We start from the raw sequence: 7,176 nt of genomic DNA on the forward strand, positions 1-7,176 counted from the left end.
AACATGGGTTTAGCGCCGTTTTTAATTGTATTTCAGTTATGTTTGTGTGGACAGTTAACCTAACCACATTTTCGGTACCCGTAGTTACCTGTTTTCCGTAAGTGTCAACTTCTCTAATAAGCAGAGGTGGAGGACAAATGATTTCAAAACTGATGTCTTTCATCACAGCGGAGACAATACGCCTCGCCTGAGGATCGAACTTACGAACCCTACAATACATCGATCTGCTCTATCCCTATTATTGCTGCTACGTATACGCGCGGCCTAAGTAGAAACAGTTCAGGGTATTTCATTATCTCCGATTTTGTTCAAATCCTGGTCTCGTACTTCTCGAAATATAATTAAGGCAATTATATCCATTAAAACAATACATACCTATGTAGGCGTAAACTGGTTTTGCAGTCACATACGTGACAGAAAAGTTTGACATTATAATATATACAGTACCAGCAACTCCAATCCCGGGGCACTGCTCGATTCCAGGGGGGTGGGGGTGTTTTTTTTTCTTTTTTTTTGTTTTGTTTTTTGTCAATTATGTCCCCATATGCAGGATTTGAAGCAAGTAAATGTGATATTCGCCACTGTTTTACGGTTGTTTTATCATTAGAGGCGTCAGGTGTCCTTAAATGAGGCACATGCTATCAGAAACTAGCATTTTTGTTGATTTCATACTTTTCTTCACGCTTCGTATAGCCAGAGTTTTTGTGATAACAGGGCCGAATCATAACTTACAATTACTATTTCACACGTATGATGTTTTATCATATTTGTGTCGGCTTTTTTTTCGAGAACATTTATAAGGACTTCGGACACTTTCTATATGAATTTGCCTACTCCAAGAATGAAAAATAAACTACTAAGAAATAAGCATTTAATTACATATGCCATCAAAATACATATTTGAGATTATTTCTTAAAGTCAAATTTTCAATATTTGTTTCATAGAACAGTGATTTTTGTTCTAAATAGAATTACGTACCCTGTTATATAGATATAAAAAGTGTTTTGCTTGATACAACATTGTTCCCACCCGTGCATCAAAACCATATTTTGCCAGCATATGGAGATATTAATTATACGCATTTTCTGTGACTATTATGTTGATGCAAGGGGTGGAACAGTACTTTTAAACAAAAAAATATAACTACAGGGTGTTCCCAAATGTAAAGTAACCAATACATTTTATATTCATTTTTAATAAATTGATAGTCACATATTTTTACATCTGTTTGTAACTCAAATACTATACAAATGTTTGAAAGGGTATTATAGGCATGTTATACATGTAAAGTAGTGAAAGAAGCAAATACAGTGAATTCATTATTATTTGTTGGGTTAAATTTTCATTGGCTTATCCTGGTTGTTTGTTGCAGTAGATTGACAAATATTTGCTTTAACGTACTTGCAACACACCAGGTAATCTTCTGCAAGCCCCCACCCCTCCCCACCTCGGGACGCTCACGCCACTAGCGATGAGGATGTAATTTGTTTTCCATTTTGTTTTTATTATTTTTTTGTATTTCTTATATATTTTTCATTTTTTTATTTTTTCATCTTCTGCGCGTTTATATTTATCTTTTTAGACACATACTAAATGTCACACGCATTCATCACTTCATGTTCTTCCTTCTGTAAAAACTGAATTGAAGACTGTTCTTTGCGGCGGACTAGGCCTAAATACCATACAAAAAGAGGCAATATGTGCACAGCAGTTAATCTGATCCTGACTATAGTCTATCCAACAGAAATAACGCTTGGCATTGATATGCCTGTGATGCATAGGTCAAGAACAATAGCTTCATGGCAGGTCATATCAGTGACGGTTTCACATTCAACGTGATGCCACGAAAGTGATGTGTCAAGTCGCTTTCCATGCAGATGGCATATATAAATACGGCTAGACGCGAAAAGTTTCAGGTGGATTTTTTTTATGCAGCGACCTGGATACATTTTTATTACATGTTTAAGCCAAATGAACCGTGCCATGGGAAAACCAACATAAAGGCTTTGCGACCAGCATGGTACCAGACTAGCCTGCGCATCTGTGCAGTCTGGTCAGGATCCATGCTGTTCGCTTTCAAAGCCTCTCGGAATTAAACCAACCGTTAGCGAACAGCATGGATCCTGACTAGTCTGCGCAGATGCGCAGGCTGGTCTGGATCCATGCTGGTTGCAATTGCATTATGTTGGTTTTCTCATGGCACGGCTCATTTGGCTTAAACATGTAATAAAAATGTATCCAGGTCGCTGCATAAAAAATTCACCTGAAACTCGACTGGACCTTTTAGTTCGTTTTCGCGTCAAGCCGTATTTATATATGCCATCTGTTGGTTTTCTCATGGCGCGGCTCAAATGTTATCTGCGCCACTGGTACTTATCCCAAACAAGAAACAACCATACGGCTGCCTTTTCTTAGTATTAATGTTATGCAGCACACAACTATCTGCCATCACTTATAACAGAACTATACAGACAAGTACATGTACTTAAATAACTACCTGAACCACTGTAAAAACTGACCGGTCACTTATACATGTATACCTATTCACACATGTAATGCATCAATAACTTTACATTACAAACAGTGTATAGATAAATCAAGTACAGGTTGTTTGCAAAAATATCGTTCTATTTTTTATTTATTTATAGGATTTTAATCTTAAAATGTTATTTTTTTTCCTTAAATAAAATGATTTTGTCACTTTATTCGACTGGAATTCATATATTTAAAACTTCCGTAAAGTGATGACATTATATTTTTACGGAAATTAAAGATTTTATTTTTTCAAGAAAATATATCCTGGCCTAGATAAAATAAGAAAAATATCTTGATAGGAACAGATACAAACCAGTTTCTGCTGTAATAAATTAACTAACACATTGGTTTATCATTGACTCGAAACGATTTCGTTATTGTTTAAATACTTAATGGGAATTTTGCCTTCAAAATGTAGGCTAGAAGCTTATGATAGTGTCCGAAGTCCTTGTGACATATTGAGCAAATCAAAACTTCACTTACCTCAATTTCGTTTTGTTTTTTTTAACGCGCAACATATTATATATAAAAAGGATTTTATAGTCAAAATTACAATTTCCAAAGTGAAACATGTTCTTAGCGGCACCTTTGTAGCTCCTTAGTGGTCCATAGTGGCACTGAATGAGTTAGAAATTTAAGTTTAACAATCTTTTGGCACTGCTTTAAATAATTATTATATAATATATAATCACTAAGTGCTCCTAAGTGGTCCATAGTGCCTCTTTAGTGGCCCTTAGTGCCTCCTTAGTGGAAATTAATGGGAAAAGTGCTCGGAAAAATTTACATATTTTTCTTATTTAGCATTATTTTTTTCCTTAGATTTTTCTTCAATGTCCTTATTTTACCGTTGGTGATCCCTAAGTGGTCCTTAGTGCACACTTAGTAGTCCTTAGTGCCTCCTTAGTGGTCCTTAGTTGTATATTGTTGGACCCCCATAAAAAAGTCCGACAAAAGTAATAACAATTTAATAATTCTATGTTGGTTAACCAAACAAATATTAAAGGCTCATAATGCCTTTGTTTAAAATGTGACTGCCACATTTTCCATTATGAGTATAATATATATTAATTTTTGTTAATGCCTATTGCTAATTATTGTTTTCTCTAATACCTGTCAAAATGTTTCAATATTGATGAATATTGCAGAAAGTTTGATTGAATTTATTGTTTTTTGATTACCTCCCTTCATAGCTCTAACTTTTAAAGTTCATGTGCAATATTAAAACTACATGTAGCACTTTTCTCACCATGTAATTATACACAACATCTATTTGGATATCTGCTTCATCTCCATTAAATTACCTTTAAACACTGGCTAATGATTCTAATGGAAAATCATTGATGTAAACACCTTGGAGAACCAAGTCTTTCTTTCTTTCTTTTTATGCCTCCGAAGATGGGCATATTAAAATCGCTCTGTCAGTCCGTCCGTGAGTCTGTCCGTGCGTGCGTGCGTACGTCCGTGTAAATTCTTGTCCGGACTGTAACTCTGCCATCCATAAAGGGATTTTGAAATAACTTGGCATAAATGTTCACCATAATGAGACGACGTGTCATGCGCAAGACCCAGACCCTTAGCTCCAAGGTCAAGGTCACACTTAGAGGTCAAAGGTTAACAGGGTCTGTTTCGTGTCCGGTCCATAACTCTGCCATTGATGAAGTGATTTTGAAATTACTTGGCATAAATGTTCCCCACAATGAGACGACTTGTCATGCGCAAGATCCAGTCCCCTAGCTCTTAGATCAAGGTCACATTTAGAGGTTAAAGGTTAACATGGTCTGTTTCTTGCCCGGTCCATAACTCTGCCATTGATGAAGTAAATGTTCCCTATATTGAGATGATGTGTCATGCACAAGACCCAGACCCCTAGCTCCAATGTCAAGGTCACACTTAGAAGTCAAAGGTACTTCTTGTCTGGTCAATAACTCTGACATTTATCAAGGGATTTGAAAATAATTTGACACAAATGTTAACCATATTGAAAAGGTGTGTCACGCTTATGACCCGGGTCGCTTGAGTCAAGGTCAAGGTCACGAAATGTGTATTTTTTTTGCGCAGACAGCTGTAGCATTCTTGGGCATGCTTCGGGGGCATTTGTCACCAATAGTGACAGCTCTTGGTTTTTGTTTTAAAAAAAAGTCACTACAATGTTATATTGAAAATATACAAGCATTTTTTACCAATAAAATCATTTATGAACTAAAAATGCAAATTTACATTAACCAGTGAAATGTTGGCATCCCGTTTTAACATCAGGCTTCAAAACCTAAACAATTGTTACTTCATATTTTTCTGTTAAGACTTAATAAGTTAGTAAGTAATTTATATTAAAGTGACATCGTGTTATGTATTACACCAATACATAATTATAAATTACATTTTACAACATCCGGCCACGTTAAGCCTACACGTCACTTTAAATTTTATACGTTTTGAAAATCAATGTACATGTTGATATTTAACATGCGAAAAACTGGAAATTTATAAACAGTAATACTTGCATCATGTCATTATGTGATAAATACTTTTAATAGAATTCACAACTACATAACTACTCAGTATAATATAATTTAATTATTAATCTAGGTAGTAATCTTGGAATGAACAACAACAACACGTAAAATAAATAATACAGTTTATCAACGCGTTCGGTAGTTCGTACCTTCATCAGGATAAACAAACATATGTCAAATGTTAAATATCTACTGTATTTTTTTCTAGGTAGTAATCTAATTTCAAATTAAGGCCACACCAAACTGAAAAGTTGTTCATCGGATTTTTTTCTGAAAAAAAAATTGAGGCGGCGAGCGAAAAAATAATTTAAATACTTTTTTTCGTTTTTGAGAAAATCAGAAATTTGTTGTTTAAACTATAAAAAAAAATCTGTAATGTTAATTTCAATACATTAAAGTGTAAAGACTAAAAATATATTTACAGCATAACACAACATTAAACATATTCGTTTGAAAATACTTAAATACATTTGAAGATCCTAGAAGGCAAAAAGAACCCATAAAATACACTCTTATCAGGAAGTTTCCCGTGTCCTCTCTGTGGAAGTCAGTTGTATGAAATCCAAACTTTAAATCGGAAACTGAATCCTGTTTTTGTTTAAGTTTTAAAAAAATATTACCACTGTAAATATCGTTCAGTTAAAACAATGGAATATGTTAGGACAGTGTTCAGTTCAGTTCATTTTGGTCGGCGACAACGTAACAAGGTAATATATTTATTTTTCATTATTTTTACCTTAAGTCGAAGAGAGTTTTCCTGGTTATTTTCAATTGTTAAAATCACCTTTAAAAAGCTGCTGTGGATTTTTGCGCCAAAGGAAGTTGACAGATTTAATCCCAAAACTTTTAAAAGGAATTTTTAGAACAGAAAACATACCTAGACGGTATCGGCGTGAAGTTGGCAGTACAACAGTAGCAGCAGTAGGAGCAGTTAACTGTTGCTACTGCCAGCAGTTACAGCAGTTAACTGCTTCTACTGCCATCAGTTAAACAATTAAATGTTAGTACTACCACAAGTGAAGAAGTAGTGCTGCTACTGCGAGCAGTTATAACAGTTAACTGCTGCTACTGTCAGCAGTTACAACAGTTAAATTGCTTGTACTACCACAAGTGAAGTGCTGGCATGAGTTAATGTCCGGTTTTAAAGTTAGCGATGCGTTATGCTTTTTATAAAGGAACGGTCTATAATTTGGATAGTGTTTGCATATACAATGCTACTGTCAGCAGTAACAATTGTTAACTGCTGTTACTGTCAGCAGTTAGAACAGTTAAATGCTTGTACTACCACAAGTGAAGATGATCAACTGAAGTCCTGCTACCACAGACACTTGGGGTCTGGAACCCCCAACCCATCCAGCCCAAACTTCTACGCACCTGTATATATCATCATAATTGTATATCCAGGCACAGACTATAATCACACAAGCAGTGTTAAACTTATTTGAACTAATTTGAAAATATATATATAATCTCCCAATAGCTTAAAAATACACAAGATATAAATGTTTGCCAGAAATATCTCGCACACCCACCTTGAAAAATCGTATTGTAACATATACAGGAAACTGTATGAAGCGTATCGTAGAAACATGATGTAGCTGTTGACAGTAACATCTATCTGACCCTGATACCAAAAATTGTCATAACTGCTATAGGAAATAGAACAACAAAATCCTCAAAAATTCGTATTTCAACAGCTTTCAATATCATATAGAAATCCCACAAACTGCAGTAAGTGACAATATGTAACTGCTGGCAGTGACATACCCAAAGAAATGAAAATGTGGTCGTAGAAACATCATTTACTTGCTGGCGATAACATCTGTAACGGGCTGAGGTGTGTTCGAATCTCGACTCGGCACTTTTCCCGCCTCATTATCGTGAAAGAAGCACAGATGTAAAATCATTGAACATAACACTTAGCAACAGAACATAACAAGTCTTTGACAATGCCCGTAAAAGAAATGACCTTTGAGTAATTATGTAACGAAATGTGAATATCTGAATGCATACGAGACTTGGTTTACAAGTTTGAAGATATAAATAGATTTATAGCGCTTTAATGATCTTTAAACGATACGGACAAATGTATAAGCGGGAAGAGTAGGTCTGACGGCCTAATATACA

Source organism: Mercenaria mercenaria, chromosome 6 (genome assembly GCF_021730395.1).
Source record: "Mercenaria mercenaria strain notata chromosome 6, MADL_Memer_1, whole genome shotgun sequence".
Classification (NCBI taxonomy): domain Eukaryota; kingdom Metazoa; phylum Mollusca; class Bivalvia; order Venerida; family Veneridae; genus Mercenaria; species Mercenaria mercenaria.